Source organism: Callithrix jacchus, chromosome 18, assembly GCF_049354715.1.
Source record: "Callithrix jacchus isolate 240 chromosome 18, calJac240_pri, whole genome shotgun sequence".
Classification (NCBI taxonomy): domain Eukaryota; kingdom Metazoa; phylum Chordata; class Mammalia; order Primates; family Cebidae; genus Callithrix; species Callithrix jacchus.
Window position 1 is genome coordinate 1,780,176 of NC_133519.1, and position 19,718 is coordinate 1,799,893.

At 39.2% G+C, this 19,718-nt stretch overlaps 2 long non-coding RNA genes across 2 annotated transcripts; both read right to left on the reverse strand.

Moving 5' to 3' along the window:
* Positions 1-846: 846 nt before the first annotated feature.
* LOC128931139 (uncharacterized) lies at positions 847-12,213 on the reverse strand. Its single transcript, XR_013529129.1, has 3 exons — positions 11,866-12,213; positions 10,581-10,683; positions 847-959 (listed from the first exon to the last, which is right to left on the reverse strand). It is a non-coding gene; the product is annotated as an uncharacterized LOC128931139 (long non-coding RNA).
* A 781-nt stretch (positions 12,214-12,994) lies between these two features.
* Positions 12,995-19,208, reverse strand: LOC128931138 (uncharacterized). Its single transcript, XR_008479278.2, has 3 exons — positions 19,016-19,208; positions 16,445-16,541; positions 12,995-13,417 (listed from the first exon to the last, which is right to left on the reverse strand). It is a non-coding gene; the product is annotated as an uncharacterized LOC128931138 (long non-coding RNA).
* Between the last annotated feature and the right edge of the window lie 510 nt (positions 19,209-19,718).

Here is a 19,718-nt window from a genome sequence, read left to right on the forward strand (position 1 = left end):
ACCCTGGCGACGATCTCGGGGAGAGGGGGGCCATCGCCTAAGGTCCAGGCACTTCCACTGAAGGCCGCTGTTCTGTCAAGCCCCTGAGACGGCCGTTCCCCAGGCCACAGGGACTGTCACTGTGATGCGAGCCGCGGATGGACGCTAGCGCTTGTGATGCGCCACTTGCACATGCACATTGGCGTGCCTGGCTGGCCAGCGGCAACGTGGGCACTCTGTGGCAGGGGAGCCTCAGTGGCACCAGAAAATGCTGGTGGCGGTGTCCCAGGCGGACCCAGGGAAGGAGGCTGCCTGCCACAAGCTGAGCAGGAGCCCGACCGTCCTGACCTCAGTGGCTCCCTGAGCCGACTTTCCTGTTTGGGTCAGCTGGATGGGAAGGTGCTTGATACCGTGAGGTGGGCACTAGGGTCTGCTCTTCCCACTGGATTCCGGATCGGATGGCGTGGGCAGCGATTGGGTCCCGCGGGGCTGGAGATTCAGTCTGGTGATGTGTGGCGGGGGTCGGTGGACCTCAGAAAGATGCCTGAGACCCTCCGGGAGGGTGTCAGCAGAACGTTGCCCGGCTCCATGAGCTCACTGCCCGCTTCGACCTGGTCCACCCACCAAGGGGCCCTGCCTTGGTCTCCAAACCCTGCTTCTCAGCGCTGCTGGCCGGAAAAGATGTGAACAAAGACAAAGCGGCCTGCCCAGCCAGCCGCAGAGGTGGCCACACCCGCAACTGGCCTCCCCCGGGGGTGGATCTGATGGAGAGAGTATCTCAGAAACTTTCTGGTGCAAAGCCCAATCCCGAGACGGATGTCCAGTTATGCCGCTGAGGACCTTCACGGAAGCCAAGCACAACATGCTAACGGATCTTAGTCACTTTATTGTTTTCACGGAAAACATCATCATCTTGCTACAATGTGTTTTCCTCAAATTTCTTTGACTGCCTGTACAGGGAGACCAGTTGTCACCTTGTCCTGTGGAGAGAAAAACAATTCCGGGTGCTAAAAATGCAGATTCTCACTCTTATGTGCTGTGCCCTCTGTCTAGAAAGTGCTTAGCCCACAATACCTTACTTCTCACACTGGTTACCACTTTCTATTAACATCTTGGCCCAGGTTGGGCATGCTGGCACTTGCTTATAATTCCAGCAATTTCGCAGGCTGAGGTAGGAGGATTACATGAGCCCAGAAGTGTTTGCTTTTGTTTTGCTTTTTGTTTTGTTTGAGACATAATCTTGCTCTGCACCAAGACAGGAGTGCAGTGGGTGATTTCAGCCCACTGACACCTCCACTTTCCAGGTTCAAGAGATTCTCATGCCTCAGCTTTCTGAGTAGCTGAGACTACAGGTTCCTGCCATCATGCCTAGGTTTTTTTTTTTTTTCAGACAGGGTTTTACTCTAGTTGCCAAAGTTGGTGTTCAGTGGCAGGGTCTAGTCTCACTGCAACCACCGCTTCCCATGTTCAAGCAATTCTACTGCCTCAGCCTAACAAATGACGGTGATTACAGGCATGCAACATCATGCCCAGATAATTTTGTATATTTAGTAGAAATGGGATTTCTCCATCTTAGGTTGGTCTCAAACTCCCAACCTCAGGTGATTCACCTGCCTCAGCCACCCAAAGTGCTAAAATTACAGATGTGAGCCACCAACCCTGAACAATATTTTTTTATTAAAATGTAAATTGGAGGCTGGGACAGGTTGATCAACTAGAGGTCAGAAATTCTCGAACAGACTGGTCATCATGATGCAATTCTGTCTCTACGACAATTACAAAAATAGGCCGGGAATGGTGGCAGGTGCCTGTAATACCAGCTACTCAGGAGGCTGATCCTCAAGGGTCACTTGAATCTGGAAGGCAAAAGTTGCAGTGAGCCGAGATCACGCCACTGCACTCCCTCCTGGGTGCCAGAGTGAGACTCGATCTCAAAAAAAAAAAAAAAAAAGCAACTCAAATTGGGCAGTTTATTCCCTGCTTCCTGATTTTCTATCACACCTACATTAAAAGATAAACTTCTCAAAAAAACCGACTCAAGATGGCGCTGTGAGAACAACCCAGGATTGGAGCTCGCGTTGAATCCACAAACGGTGAGTTAACGCTGCATTTCCAGACTGATCTTTGTTGCCCACAGAACGGGGAAACTCCCAAGTATAAAAAGACACGGGACGCCAGGCAGTAAGTCTGCGGCGGCCGGCCCTACCCAGCAATCCCCACAGGGCGTGCTTGTCCGGGTGCCTTGTTGAATCCGCAACCTGAGACTTAAGAGGGCTGCACTTGAGACTGAACGAGACTTGGACAGTAGCCCAGCCCAGGGGATTGCAGGGACAGATCATTTGGGATACCCAGTGTGACGAACAAAACCGCGATTTCAAACTATCCCGAGCAGACGGTCCGAGTGCTCTGTGGGGGAGGGGCGTCCACCACTACCGAGGCAACCCGCCCCAACTGAGATACACGCCCACCGCTGACGCAGCCAGCTGTTGCCGAGGCAACCCGCCCCAACTGAGATACACGCCCACTGCTGACGCAGCCAGCCATTGCCGAGGCAACCCGTCCCTACTGAGATACACGCCCACTGCTGACACAGCCTGCCATTGCTGAGGCAACACGCTACAACGAAGAGACTCCACCGCAGGGCGTGGCGGAGACCACAGCAGAGCCTGCAGGAACAGGGCGAATCACACAACACCAGGGCGGAGCCTCAGCAACCAAACAGTGGCTAGTCTGCCTTCTAGCTGAACAGGACACCTCATCGAACATGCAAAAATAAAGCCCAAACCCCTCAACACAGAGCATTTGAGCAAAAAAAAAAGGGTTTTTTTAATGAGCTCTGTTGCAGCAGAATCAAACATAGCAACCTAACAGCCCTGAAGAAACAACAGAGCGCACAGCTCAGCAATTAAACCCCTATAAAGTACAAACTGTCTCCTCAAGCAGCTCCCAGACCCCTCTATATCCAAAATACTGACATTAGGCAGGCATCATCCTGGGACAAAGATAGCAGAAAAAGAAACTGGTAGCATCCCTCGCTGTGCCACAGCTGCTAGAGGTGCACCCCAGACAAGCAGGGTCTGGAGCGGACCTCAGCAGTCATACAGAGAAGGGGCTAGACTGGTAGAAGGAAAACCAAGCAACAGAAATACTTCATCATCAACATTCTGGGTGTCCACTCAGAGACCCAATCGAACAGTCAGCAACTACGCAGACGACCAGCGGACAAATCCGCAAAGATGGGAAGAAACCAGCGCAAAAAGGAGGAAAACACCCGAAACCAGAACACCTCGCCTCCTAGAAAGGACCAAAACTCCTCACCAGCAAGGGAACAAAGCTGGACGGAGAATGACTGTGACGAAATGACGGAATTAGACTTCAGAAGATGGATAATGAGAAACTTTTGTGAGCTAAAAGATCATGGATTAAATCAATGCAAAGAAACTAAGAACCTTGAAAAAAGATTTGAAAAAAGATTCGAGGAAATGATAAGAAGAATGGATAACTTAGAGAGGAATATGAATGAATTAAAGGAGCTGAAAAACACAATACGAGAACTTCGCGAAGCAAACACAAGTTTCAATAGCCGAATTGACCAAGCAGAAGAAAGAATATCTGAAGTCGAAGACCAACTCAATGAAATAGAATGAGAAACCAAGATCAGAGAAAAAAGCGCAAAAAGGAATGAACAAAGTCTCCAAGAAATGTGGGACTATGCAAAAAGACCTAACCTACGTTTGATAGGTGTACCAGAAGGGGACGAAGAGAATGAATCCAAGCTGGAAAATACTCTTCAGGACATCATCCAGGAAAATTTTTCCCACCTAGCAAGACAGGGCAATACTCAATTGCAGGAAATACAGAGAACACCACAAAGATATTCCGCAAGAGCAACCCCAAGGCACATAATCGTCAGATTCAACAGGGTTGAAATAAAAAAGAGAATACTAAGGGCAGCCAGAGAGAAAGGTCGGGTCACCGACAACGGGAAGCCCATCAGACTCACAGCAGATCTCTCCGCAGAAACACTACAAGCCAGAAGAGAGTGGGGGCCAATATTCAACATCCTTAAAGAAAAGAACTTTCAACCCAGAATTTCATATCCAGCCAAACTGAGCTTCAGAAGTGAAGGAAAAATAAAATCCTTTGCAAACAAGCAAGTACTCAGAGATTTTGTCACCACCAGGCCTGCTTTACAAGAGCTCCTGAAAGAGGCACTACACATAGAAAGGATCAACCAGTACCAGCCATTCCAAAATCACACTGAATGCTAAAGAGCTTCAACATAATGAAGAATCTACAACAACTAACAGGCAAAACAGCCACTTAGCATCAAAATGGCAGTATCAAATTCACACATAACAATATTAACCCTAAATGTAAATGGACTAAATGCACCAATCAAAAGACACAGACTGGCAAATTGGATAAAAATCCAAAACCCATCAGTGTGCTGTATCCAGGAAACCCATCTCACCTGCAAGGATACGCAAAGGCTCAAAATAAAGGGATGGAGGAAGATTTACCAAGCTAATGGAAAGAAAAAAAATGCAGGAGTTGCAATTCTCATCTCTGATAAAATAGACTTTAAAGCAACAAAGATCAAAAGAGACAAAGAAGGACATTACATAATGGTAAAAGGATCGATACAACAAGAAGAGCTAACGATCCTAAACATATATGGACCCAATGCAGGAGCACCCAGTTACATAAGGCAAGTTCTTAATGACTTACAAAAGGACTTAGACTCCCACACAATAATAGTGGGAGACTTTAACACTCCACTGTCAATACTAGACAGATCAACCAGACAGAAAATCAACAAGGATATCCAGGGCTTGAACTCAGACCTGGAGCAAGCAAACCTGATAGACATTTACAGAACTCTCCACCCCAAATCCACAGAATACACATTCTTCTCAGCACCACATCACACCTACTCTAAAATTGACCACATAATTGGAAGTAAAGCACTGCTCAACAAATGCAAAACAACTGAAATCATAACAAACAGCCTCTCAGACCATAGTGCAATCAAGTTAGAACTCAGAATTCAGAAACCGACCCAGAACCGCACAGCTTCATGGAAACTGAACAACTGGCTCTTGAATGTTGACTGGGTAAACAACGAAATGAAGGCAGAAATAAAGAAGTTCTTCAAAACCAATGAGAACGAAGACACAACGTACCAGAACCTCTGGGACACATTTAAAGCAGTCTCTAGAGGAAAGTATATAGCAATAAGTGCCCATATGAGGAGAATGGAGAGATCCAAAATTGACACCCTATCGTCAAATTTGAAAGAGCTAGAGGAGCAAGATCAGCAAAACTCAAAACCCAGCAGAAGACAAGAAATAACTAAGATCAGAGCTGAGCTGAAGGAGATTGAGACACGAAAAACCCTTCAAAAAATCAATAAATCCAAGAGCTGGTTCTTTGAAAAGATCAACAAAATAGACAGACCACTAGCCAGATTGATTAAAAATAAAAGAGAGAACAACCAAATAGATGCAATAAAAAATGATAAAGGGGAAACCACCACAGATTCCACAGAAATTCAAACCATCATCAGAGAATATTACAAACAACTCTATGCACATAAACTAGTAAACCTGGAAGAAATGGATAAATTCCTGGACTCCTGCGTTCTCCCAAGCCTAAACCAGGAGGAAGCTGAAACTATGAATAGACCAATAACAAGGTCTGAAGTTGAGGCAGCAATTAAGAGCCTACCACACAAAAAAAGCCCAGGTCCAGACGGGTTCACAGCCGAATTCTACCAGACACACAAGGAGGAGCTGGTACCATTTCTTCTAAAACTATTTCAAACAGTCCAAAAAGAGGGAATCCTTCCCAAATCATTTTATGAGACCAACATCATCCTGATACCAAAACCCGGCAGAGACCCAATGAGAAAAGAAAACTTCAGGCCAATATCCATGATGAACATAGATGCAAAAATCTTCAATAAAATATTGGCAAGCCGATTGCAACAGCAAATCAAAAAACTTATTCATCATGATCAAGTAGGATTCATCCCAGGGATGCAAGGCTGGTTCAACATTCGCAAGTCTATCAACGTAATTCACCACATAAACAGAACCAAAACCAAAAACCACATGATTATCTCAATTGACGCAGAGAAGGCATTTGACAAAATTCAACAGCCCTTTATGCTAAAAATTCTCAATAAACTCGGTATCGATGGAACGTATCTCAAAGTAATAAAAGCTATTTATGACAAACCAACAGCCAATATCATACTGAATGAGCAAAAACTGGAAGCATTCCCTTTGAAATCTGGCACTAGACAAGGATGCCCTCTCTCGCTACTCCTATTCAATATAGTACTGGAAGTTCTAGCCAGAGCAATCAGGCAAGAAAAAGAAATAAAGGGTATTCAAATTGGAAATGTGGAAGCCAAATTGTCTCTATTTGCAGACGACATGATAGTATACCTAGAAGACCCCATCGCCTCAGCCCAAAAACTCCTGAAACTGGTAAGCAACTTCATCAAAGTCTCAGGATATAAAATTAATGTGCAAAAATCACAAGCATTCGTCTACACCAACAACAGACTTAAAGAAAGCCAAATCAAGAGCGAACTGCCATTCGCGATTGCTAAAAAAGAATAAAATACCTTGGAATACAACTCACAAGGAACGTAAGAGACCTCTTCAAGGAGAACTACAAATCACTGCTCAAAGAAATCAGAGAGGACACAAACAGATGGAGAAACATTCTATGTTCATGGTTAGGAAGAATTAATATCGTGAAAATGGCTATACTGCCCAAGGTAATTTACAGAATCAACACTATCCCCATCAAGCTACCACTGACTTTCTTCACAGAACTGGAAAAAACCACCATGAACTTCATATGGAACCAAAAGAGAGCCCGCATAGCCAAGTCAATTCTAAGCAAAAAGAACACAGTGTGGGGCATCACACTACCGGATTTCAAACGATACTATAAGTCTACAGTAATCGAAACAGCATGGTACTGGTACCAAAACAGAGATATAGACCAATGGAACAAAACAGAGGCACCGGAGGCAACACAACATACATACAACTATACAATCTTTGATAAACCTGACAAAAACAAGCAATGGGGAAAGGATTCCATGTTTAACAAATGGTGTTGGGAAAACTGGCTAGCCATGTGCAGAAAGCAGAAACTGGACCTTTTCCTGACACCTTACACTAAAATTAACTCCAGATGGATTAAAGACTTAAACATAAGACCTGGCACCATAAAAACCCTAGAAGGAAATCTAGGCAAAACTATCCAGGACATAGGAGTAGGCAAGGACTTCATGAACAAAACACCGAAAGCATTGGCAAGAAAAGCCAAAATAGACAAATGGGACCTAATGAAACTCCACAGCTTCTGCACGGCAAAAGAAACAGTCACTAGAGTGGATCAGCAACCAACAGAATGGGAAAAAATGTTCGCAGTCTACCCATCTGACAAAGGGCTGATATCCAGAATCTACAAAGAACTCAAACAGATTTACAGGAAAAAAACAAACAAGCCCATTCAAAAGTGGGCAAAGGATATGAACAGACACTGTACGAAAGAAGAGATATATGAGGCCAACAATCATATGAAAAAATGCTCATCGTCACTGGTCATCAGAGAGATGCAAATCAAAACCACATTGAGATACCATCTCACGCCAGTTAGAATGGCGATCATTAAAAAATCTGGAGACAACAGATGCTGGAGAGGATGTGGAGAAAAAGGAACACTTCTACACTGTTGGTGGGAGTGTAAATTAGTTCAACCATTGTGGAAGACAGTGTGGCGATTCCTCAAGGCCTTAGAAATAGAAATTCCATTTGACCCAGCAATCCCATTACTGGGTATATATCCAAAAGACTATAAATCGTTCTACTATAAGGACACATGTACATGAATGTTCATTGCAGCACTGTTTACAATAGCAAAGACCTGGAATCAACCCAAATGCCCACTGATAATAGACTGGATTGGAAAAATGTGGCACATATACACCATGGAATATTATGCAGCAATCAGAAATGATGAGTTTGTGTCGTTTGTAGGGGCATGGATGAATCTGGAAAACATCATCCTCAGCAAACTGACACAAGAACAGAAAATGAAACACCGCATATTCTCACTCATAGGTGGGTGATGAAAAATGAGAACACATGGACACAGAAAGGGGAGTACTAAACACTGGGGTCTATTGGGGGAAAAGGGGAGGGCCAGTGGGAGGGGGAGGTGGGGAGGGATAGCCTGGGGAGAAATGCCAAATGTGGGTGAAGGGGAGAAGAAAAGCAAAGCACACTGCCATGTGTGTACCTACGCAACTGTCTTGCATGCTCTGCTCATGTACCCCAAAACCTAAAATCCAATAAAAAATTAAAAAAAAAAAAAAAGATAAACTTCTAAGCTTCCTCCACTTCCCCAAGGCCCACAGGCTCTGCTCAACCCATTCTTCTTCCCTGCTCCCTTTTGTTCACTCCTCACTCTGCTCAAGCCACACGAACCTCCTTGCTGTTCCTCCAATATGCCACACGCTCCTGTTCCAGGGCCTTTGCATGGGCTGTGTCCTCTGTCCGGAAAGAGCTTACCCCCAAATACCTTCCTTCTCACACTAGTTACCCCTTTCCATTAAGATGTTGGCCCAGGCTGGGCATGGTGGCTCATGTTTATAATCCCAGCAATTTCACAGGCTAAGGTAGGAGGATCACATGAGCCCAGAAGTGTTTGCTTTTGTTTTGCTTTTCATTTTGTTTGAGACAAAATATTGCTGTCTCCCAGGCAGGAGAGCAGTGGGTGATTTCACCTAACTGAAACCTTCACCTTCCAGGTTCAAGTGATTCGGCTGCCTCAGTCTTCTGAGTAACTGGGACCACAGGTGCCTGTCACCATGCCCAGGTATTTTTTTGTTTGTTTGTTTTTGTTATATTTCTTTGTTTTCAGACAGAGTTTTACTCTCATTGCCCAGGTTCAAGTTCAGTGGCAGGATCTTGGCTCACTGCAGCCTCTGCCTCCTAGGTTCAAGCGATCTTGCTGCCTAAGCCTTCCAAATTGCTGGGATTTCAGGCATGGGCCACCACACCCAGCTAATTTTGTGTATTTAGTAGAAACAGGATTTCTCCAGTTTGGTGCAATCTGGTCTCAAACTCCCAACCTCAGGTGATCCACTTGCCTCGGCCTCCCAAAGTGCTGGAATTACAGGTGTGAGCCACAAACCCCAACCAATATCTTTTTATTAAAATGTGAATTAGAGGATGAGGCAGGTTGATCCACTAGAGGTCTGTAGTTCCAGGCCAGCCTGGCCATTATGGTGAAATCCTGTCTCTACTATAATTACAAAAATTAGCCAGGCATTGTGGCTGGTGCCTGGAATACCAGCTACTCAGTAGGCTGAGCCACAAGAGTCACTTGAGTCTGGGAGGTAGAGGTTGCAGTGAGCTGAGATCATGCCACTGCACTCCCACCTGGGTTGCAGAGTGAAACCCCATCTCAAAAACCCAAAAACTCAAATTGGACTGTTTATTTCCTGCTTCTTGATTTCCAATAACACTTATATTAAAAGATATATTGCTTAACATCTCCCACCTTCTCAACGCTCGCAGGCCCTGCCCAACCTGTTCTCCTCACCTCCTCCCTCTCTCCCACTCCTTATTCTCCTCAAGCCACAGGGACCTCCTTGCTTTTCCTGCAATCCACCAGAAGCAGTCCTGCCCCAGGGACTTTGCATGGGCTGTGGCCTCTGTCTGAAAAGTGCTTACTTCCCAATACCTTCCTTCTCACACTGGTTACCTCTCCCCCCTTCTTTTGAGATAGAGTTTCGCTCTTGTTGCCCAGGCTGGAGTGCAATGGCATGATCTCGGCTCACCACAACCTCCACCTCTTGGGTTCAGGCAATTCTTCTACCTCAGCCTCCTGAGTAGCTGGGATTACAGGCACGCACCACCATGCCCAGCTAATATTTTGTATTTTAAGTAGAGACGGGGTTGCACCATGTTGACAAGGATTGACTTGATCTATTGACCTTGTGGTCCACCCACCTCGGCCTCCTAAAGTGCTGGGATTACAGGCATGAGCCACCGTGCCCGGTTACACTGGTATTTTTCCTAATCGTTGCTTAACACTTTCTCCCATGCAGCACATTTTCCTACTTCACTGTTCATTCTTTCATCAATTACATTTTTATTCATTTCTTTTTCCTTTTTTTACATTATTACTTTGTTACATTATTACATTTTTAATATGGTTTACTGTCATTAGTCTTTTATTTTACTATAATTTGTTTATCTTACATAGGTGTGATCTCATTAGACTAACTTTTAAAAGTAGAACTGTATATTACTGACTTTTTGCATCTTTTGTGTCTAACGTGATTTATAGAACTGTCCTTTTTTTTCATTAAAAGATACTTAATCATGTTCTGGCCTCGCGTGGTGGCTCATGCCTGTAATTCTAGCATTTTGAGAGGCCAAAGCAGGTAGAGTACTTGAGGTGAGGAGATCAAGCCCAGCCTGGCCAAAATGGTGAAGCCCTGTCTCTCCCAAAAATATAAAACTTAGCTGGGCGTGGTTGTGTGTGCCTGTAATTCCAGTTACCTGAGAGGCTGAGGCAGGAGAATCGCTGGAACCCAGGAGCTGGAGGTTGCAGTGAGCCGAGATTGTACCACTGCACTTTAAGTTTGGGTGATACAGCAAGACTCTGTCTCAATAAATAAATAAATAAATAAATAAATAAATAAATAAATAAGACAGTCACCTTTCTACTCTGTTTCTATAGGATCAGCTTTTTAGATTCCACTTATGAGTTAGATCTTATAGTATTTGTCTTTCTGTGCCTGGCTTATTTCAATTGGCATAACATTCTTCAAGAATCTAAAAAAGTCAATCTCATAGAAACAGAGAGTAAAAAGGAGGTTACCAGAGGTGGGGTGGGGAGGGTAGCTCAAGTGGACAGTGATAGGAAAAAGCTAGATCTTGATCAAAGTGTACAATTTTAGTAAAATTAAAGGAATAAGTCTTAGGAATCTATCACCTTGGATGGTGAGTACAGTTAATAATAATGTATTATATATTTCAAAATGACTAGTAGATTTTTAATGTTCTCACCACAGAAAAGTGGTAAGTTAGTAAGGTGATGGATATTTGATTGAGTTTTTCTATGATGTATATACATAGATCAAAATGTTACACTAGACCCTATAAATATGTTTAATTATTATTTGCCAATTAAAAATGAAGAAAATGCTAGGATAAAAAACTCATTAGTTTTATATAGGTAATTTTTAAAAATCATAAAGGCATAGCTCCCAACCTTGGCTATACCTTTGGGATCAGATGGAAAATTTTAAACCCATAGCAATGCCTTGGTCCCATTCTCAGAGTAATTACATCAGAATCTTTGAGTATGGGGCATCAGTGGTTCTTTAAAACTCCCCAAATGATTCCAATATACAGCCAGAGTTGCAATCTACTGATACATGTAGTCTAGGCAAACTACAGGCTGTAGATGACTACCTCTTTTTGTAAATAAATGTTTATTGGAATATTGCCATAGCCATTCCTTTACATACATATGGCTGCCTTCAGTCTACAAAGACAGAGCTGAGAAGTTGAAACAGAGACCATATAGCCTGGAAAGTCAAAATATTTACTACTTAGTGCTTTACATAGTCTATTGTTTTCTGAAAAATAAGGCAAAGTCCTGTTACATATCAAAAATATGAGTAAGAAAATAGAGACTGCTGATAACATTAATAAGAAGTAAAACTGTTTTTAAATAGCAAAATGTACATTGTAAATATATTCTCACCAAGGCTATCATTTAAAAAATAATTTCTGTATCTTCAGTTACTTACTTGAAAGAATAAATTGTTTCTCATACCTTAGAGAGTTTTCATGATGAAAATCTGGTCCTACAATTCTATATAGCAGAGGTGGCATGTTGTAAATTAGCATCCTTTCACCATCTTTTATTGTGTTTTCTTAATAAATCACAATATCTCTATCAGTTCAGTTCCTCACATTTCTATAGCAAAAACTAATGAGATAATAGACTATGTGTACCAGACTATCTAGGTAATAACTTCTTCATTTAGGGAGATCTGACCAATGTCTACAAAATGCTTAAGATTTTAATAAATAATCATATAAGATTTTTGCAAATTAACACATATTTAAGAAAACAATCAACAATTGATACCTTTATCTGAATATTCTCTAAGTAATTAAGCTGAGTGCATTAGCTGAGAAATTTAGAATACACAGAAATTCAGGTTCAGAATAAAGCTACTATAAACCAAAAACAGTATTTAAACTGAAGCAATGTAATCTATAATTCTTAAAAATGAAAATGAATAAAATCATGTTCATATCTAAAAACAATTATTTAATACTTTAATTTTAATGGTTCAAAATATTTAAGATGTCAAGATATCAGTACTAATTAGAAAAAGCCCTTTTAAGATTGCAGAAATTGGCAAAATTTGAATACTGATTATAAGTTAGATATTAGTATTGTATCAATTTTAAATTTCCTGATTTTGGTAATTGTACTCAGATTATGTAATAGAATACTCTTCTTATTAGAAAATATACACTGAAATACTAGTGAAGTGTTTAGGCTTAAAGGGGTATGTATGATGGCTGCTACTTTCCCTTACTGGATCACAGGGAATATATATACATACGTGTGTATGTATGGTGTGTGTATGGGGGTGTGTGTGTGTGTGCGTGTGTGTGTATAGATATGTATATATGTGAAGAGAGAGATACAATGATAAAGCAAAAGTAAATGTTAGTAATTGTTGAATATGGATAACGGGTATATGAGAGATCTCTCTACCATTCTTTTAACGTTTATCTAAGTTTGAAATTATTTCAATACAAAAGTTAACGGAAGTCCTTTTGAGATAGAAACTAGTAGTAAATGCAAAATATATTCATTGTTAAGTTAGTATTAGGTGACCAAAAGTAAAAGAAAACAAAATAAGTACAACCCAAGTGGAGCTCATTCTTCAATCAACAATAAATATCTCAGATAATTTTTTTTAATAATGAAATAATAAACAGGTATATTTATTAGGTTATGTGATTGCTTGAAAATTCTATGAACAAATAAATTTAAAGCTTCGTTAGGTTCTAACAGTTTCAGTAATTTTTATGGTCTTATTTCTAATATGGTATATTGCAAATTTATATAAATAAAATAGCCATAAGACAACAAATTTATTGAATACTTAACTCATTGTAGAAATTAGTTTGATCTGTGGATCCATGGGGACAGGCTGTATTCTAAATGGATAATTCTTTTTAACAGAATAATCTTGAAGTAGAAAAACTAAACCAACTCGCAAAATTTTAAACCACTCAGGACACGGGGCATTCCACATAATCACCGACACCATGCCTGAACTGTCAGCAACCTCCAAACAGGTCTAGAAAAAAAGAGTAAAAGCATATACATATCTGTCACTTTTATGTATACAGATGGTATATAACATATTATCTGTGATCATTTAGGGTGATAGAAAATAACATTTAATTTTTAATTATTAATAATGATTCAGTTGTCAAATCTGCTAATATTGGTGATCTAAAGAAGAGACAGCCACCAGATCCATGGGAGTACTAAATGTGCTACTAAATTACTGTGTGAAGGAAGTTCTGAGGACACAGGCCAAATCTTATTTATATTTGATTCTTCCATAGTATTTAGCATGGTGCCTTAAAGAGTGATCCCACAACACATTTGTCAAATCAATGAGACAAATCGCATGTTACAAGTTTTACCTTAAAATTTTGACATCATTCTTGGTTATCTGAACTGTTAAATGGCTTTGATATTCATATTTGAGAACTTTAGATAAACATATAATTGAGTGGGCACAATGCCATCAATACCCTGGTTACATTAATTTATTTATAACAATACACAAGGCTGGTACATAAGACATGGAAATAATTTCTGAGACACTATTTGAGAAATAATGCTATCAGAAAGGGGAATGTTAGAACAAATGTGCATTATTGCTGACTCTGAGTATAGTTAAAATACAGAAATCTGTTGAGGTAGAAAGTATCTGATGGAGTTTTTCTCGGTATTAAAATACAGTGACAACTTCAGCTCTGCCTAAAAGGCAATCATTAATGTGGTTTCTAATTCTTAATTTCTTCTTAAATAATGATGTTATTTTCTCAGACCCTTTCTCTTAATGATGAATATACATTTTGGGCAATTCATTTTTTTATTCATTAAACATTTACTGGTTCTCTACTCCAGACATTATGTTAGGCACTGGAATGAAGAGATGAATCAAACGTCATTCCTAATAATAATGACTAAAATATATATAGGACTTATGTGCCTGGAACATAGGTAAATTCTTTACTTATATTAACTACTTCAATCCTCACATCAACCCTGTAAGGTAAGTACAATTAGTATCCATATTTTATAGATGAGTAAACTGAGGCTTTAAAAGGATAAATTTCCCTATATCATAAAGCTAAGAAATGGTAAACAGAGCCAAAACCTGAATTCAGTTCATATGACTAGAGGAAGTGCACTCTTAAGCACTATAAAATACTTCTTCCCTACAGTCAGAGAGCTCACAGTAGAGTAAGGTTAGCAAATCTATTAACAGATATGTATAACTGGGTTATACATGCTCTATAATGGGGTCCTGAGTAGCATGTAGTTGATTCTCCTTAGTGACTAGGCATATGGGTATACATGGAAAGATTTAAATCAGAGGTAGGCACTGAACTGAATCTTAAAGATGGCTTTGCCAATCTGATGATAATTGAAAGGAAGAGCATTCTAGGCAGAAGAAGTAACATAAGTAGAGGTATGAAAAGTAGAAAACAATTGATTACCATTAGAAAATTCCAGGTAGGGCACTTTGGTTATTATGGGGCATAGAAAGCTCAGGAAGAGATGAAACTGGAGAGGCAAGCAGGGACAAAATGATGAAGACACAAAGAGACAGGAAGACAACAAGTAAGTGGAGTTTAAAAATTAGGGAAGAAAGTATTGCAACAGTGAGAAGGCAAAAAAATATCAAGGAATGACTGAATAATTTATGATATCATTTGCTAAAACTTTATAACTGTAAAGTTATGAATGATGAATTTTTAGTGATAAGAGCAAATATTTAAGAAAATGTAAAATAATACAAAACTGTATTCAGAATATAGTTCCCATTTTTTAAGAGAACATCATTCTCAGCAAACTGACACAATAACAGAAAATGAAATACTGCATGTTCTCACTCATGGGTGGGTGTTGAACAATGAGAACACATGGACACAGGGAGGGGAGCACTACACACTGGGGCCTGTTGGCTGGAATAGGGGAGAAACAGTGGGGGATAGGGAGTTGGGGAGAGATAGCATGGGGAGAAATGCCAGATATAGGTAAAGGGGAGGAAGGCAGAAAATCACACTGCCACGTGTGTACCTATGCAACTATCTTGCATGTTCTTCACATGTATCCCAAAACCTAAAATGTAATTTAAAAAAATAAATAATAAAATAAAAAAAGAAAAATTACTGTAATATATAACATATATAGTTACATAAAATATATGATACCTGTACCTATGTACATATATGTTATATTTATGATATAAATATAATAGATATGTATATGTAAATCTAGTTTATGCTTATATATGTGTATATAAGTGATGTACACACACACAAGAAAGGGAATAAAACACACCATGTTAACAGTGGCTCTCTCTGAGTAGTAAGATCTTCAAATAGCTTTCTACATTTTCCAAATTCCCTATAAGAAGCATGTATACTTTTGTAATGAAAGTTTAATGAAATATGTAAAATAGTTCTTGATATCATGGGAAAATACAGTATAATATTAAGAAAGAAAAAACAGAACACAAACATATCAAGGAAGTAGAGCTCACGAGCATTATGCAGTGTGGAGTCAAAACAATAGAAAAGTATCACACAGATTATTTGTGTTGAGAAATGGGTGGTAAGAAAGTAAAAACACCTAGTGTAGACTACTTCTTCAAGAAGCTTATCTGAAGAGAAAGAGATTGGGAATAAAAGAGTCATAAGACCAAGGCAGATTATTTTACTTTCTCTTTTAAATGGGAGGCTAGAGTATGTTTATATGGTGGTGCATAAAGCATAGCTGAGAAGAAAAAGTTTTAGGAAAATAAAAAGGTGGGAAGAAGACCACCTAGATCAGGAAAATAAAGGGCACCAATACAGAAATAATTTTGTATGTACAATAAATTATGCAGAAAAATACAACATATATTTCTGTACATTTTAAAATTACATTGAAGTGACTTACGCTATTTAAACGAACAGGTTATCATACTATTAAGTGTGTAAGTTATAATTTATAACCTTAAATTCACATAGGATATCTTATCATTACTTGTACTTGATATGGTTCAGTCATCTTTTTATCAGGTTTCCCATAGTCTCACCATTTTGATTTATGTATGATCCTCATAAGCAATGCAGGAAAATTTCTTCTGTTAGCTCAGGTCATTTCAAGGTGAGAAAGGGAAATTATTTTGGTATCTAGAATGTAAAAAAGAGAAAAGAAATTCTGTTTTACTTGTAATGATAACTTCAAAGATCTATTTTAATAGTTAAAAATAGTAGCCAAATTATACCTAAAGCGAATCCTTCTTGCCAGCTAAACCCTGCCAGCTAAGTCTATATACATTTCTCACATAAACTACATTTGATCCCTAATATTAACAGCTGAAATATGTATAAGGCTTACCATGTGCCTGGAACATAGGTAAACCTATATTAACTAACACATTGTTCCATCTAGAATGCCTTCCATCTTACCAAATCATTTAATAATTTCCTGGAAAACCTGGATCTAAACTCACCTCCCATAAGATATTTTGTGAAAAAACAGACCTCAATGTCATGGAATGTTATTCCCATTACTAAGCACTTATATATTTAATTTATAGAATTAAGCCAAGCACGATGGCTTACGCCTATAATTTCAGCACTTTGGGAGGCTGAGACCGGTGGCTTGCTTGAGCTCAGAAGTTCAAGATCAGTCTGGGCAACATGATGAAACCCCCTGTTTCTCCAAAAAGAGAAAAGTAGCTGGGTGTGGTGCATGTGCCTATAGCTCCAGCTACTCTAGAGGCTGAAGTGGGGTGATCACCTGAGTCCAGGCATCTGAGCTCACTGCAGCAAGGCTGAAGTGAACTGTGCTCATTCCACTTCAGCCAGGCTGCAACGAGCCATGATCACACCACTGCATTTCAACCTGAGCGATTGAGAGCCTGTCTCAAAATCTATATCTGTATATATTTGTTTTATTACACTTTTTTGTATTGCCTCCACCTCAGTTTCATATGTATAAATTCCAACTCCCCAAAATATACCAGACATGAGCCTGTATCAGGACCTTTACACTTGTTGTCTTCCCCTTAGATATGCAAGTGACTTTCTCACTCCCCTCCAAGTTTTGCTCAAAGGTCACCTTCTCAGTGATATTATCCCTAACTATCCTATTAAAAACTGACCCCTTTACTTATCCTCCATTCCACTTTATTTTTCTAGATAGCACTTACTATTTTCTCATATGCCATATGATCTACTGAGAAACATTTTAATCTGCAAGCTCACTGACAAGTTGAAAAACTTCTTTAAACGTATTTATCAATTTAAATAATTAATTTGTAATCCTGATGTAGTCTTCCTTGGATTAAGAGACGATCCATCTGCAACTGTCTCCACATTTTTCTTTCTCACAGCCCACAGTCTCAACTATTAAGACTTGAATTTGCATTATTACCAATATTTATTTTGCTAAGGCTCCCTTCATTTCTATCTTTCTTAACATAATGTTTTACCTAGTCAACGCTTTTGACAAGAAAATCACACTTGTAATTTCTTTTTAATAAGGATTTAAGTGGTATTATATAATTATGCCCATAACACAAAAAACACACACAATTTTTCTCTGTAACTTTTCTTTCAGATTTTCCCAATAAATTACTAGCCCAGAATCACAGATCCTAACATTCTATCTGATATAGTTTAGTGATTTTATTTTAATGTCAGATGAATCTCAGATGAGCTTTGAATTGTCTTGATCAATGGAGTACTCTTGATAAACGAAGGCACGTACAGCTCCTTTATTGTCTGAAGTAAATTCAAGAGCTACATAGTTTGTAAAACTAGAGTTCTAAGAGCCTCTGTTTCTGTTATAATAAGGTGCAGAGAGTTAGGTGTAATCAGATGTCTTTCTGGTTAACATTTTTCCCAGTTTAGGTTTTTAACTTACAAACTTCAGAGAATACATATTTTATCTCTCAAATCCAAAAAAGAATTAGAGGCTGTCTGTAGACAAAAAAGAATTTGTTTAAATTTATAAAAATAAGCATGTTCATTATCAAAAAAGAAATAATGAAAATAAATAAACTGGATATTCAATATGCAATAGAACAGTGATTCTCAAAACGTTTCGGTCTCAGAATCCCTATACATTCTTTAAAATTATTAAAGATCTTCAATAGTTTTTTTCTTTTGTTGAGTTGGAGTATCAATCTGTTTCTCAGGTGGAAGTGCAGTGGTGTGATCTTGACTCACTGCAACCTCCACTTCCTGGATTCAAGCAATTCAGTCTCCCAAGTAGCTGAGACTACAGACGTGCACCACTATGCTAGGCTAATTTTTGTATTTTTTAGTAGAGATGGGGTTTTACCATGGTGGCCAGGTTGGTCTCCAACTCCTGACCTCAAGTGATCTGCCTGCCTCAGTCTTTCAAAGTGTTGAGATTACAGGTGTGAGCCACTGCTCCCAGCCTGAAGAGCATTTTACTGCACTATAAAGCAAACTAAGAACTTTTTAAAATTATCAGTTCATTAAAAATAGCAATAATAAACTAATACGTATAATTACAAGTAACATTTTTTTTGGTAAAAATGTAAAAATGACAGTATTTTCCAAAATTAAAAAATAATGTAGTGAGAAGTGTGGTATTGTTTTACATTTTTGCAAACTTTGTTAGTACCTACCTTAATAGATGAAATTGGATTCCATCCAATTTTGCAGGTGGATACTCATATCTTCTTTGATATTTAGTTGGCTTCGGTGTCACATGTCATTTAGTCTCTGGAAAACTACACAGTACACTTGTGAGAGAATAAGGGTGAAAAAAGGTGAGTAAAGCCTTAGTATTGTGAAAATAGCTTTGACCTCATGGATCTTTTGAAAATGTCTTGGGGCACCACTAGAGTTCCCTGGACCATACTTAAAAATTATAGCAGAAGAGTAAATTTTAAAAATGAAGAAGGAATGAATATTAAAGCTAAAAATAATGAATCAGAAAACACTCTACCACAATTAAAAAAAACCCAACAGCACTGATAAATTCAATTCTCTGGAAAAATTAATGAAAAGTTAAATCTTTCACAAGTCTAATCATAAAAAAGAAAACAAAAATGTAATACTCAGAATGTAAACAACTATACACACAAATAAAAATTATTTAAAAATTATTATATATGATTTTATATCAGTAAATTTTAAATATCAGTGACATAGTTAATCTCTTAGAAAAATGTGAATTACCAGTATTGCCATAAGAAGCAAAAGAAAACTAAACTATGTTTTCACTCATGGAAGAAAATGAAAAAAGTTCACTAGGAGAGGCCTCAAGATGGCGCTGTGAGAACCACCCAGGATTGGAGCTCTCGTTGAATCCGCAAACAGGTGAGT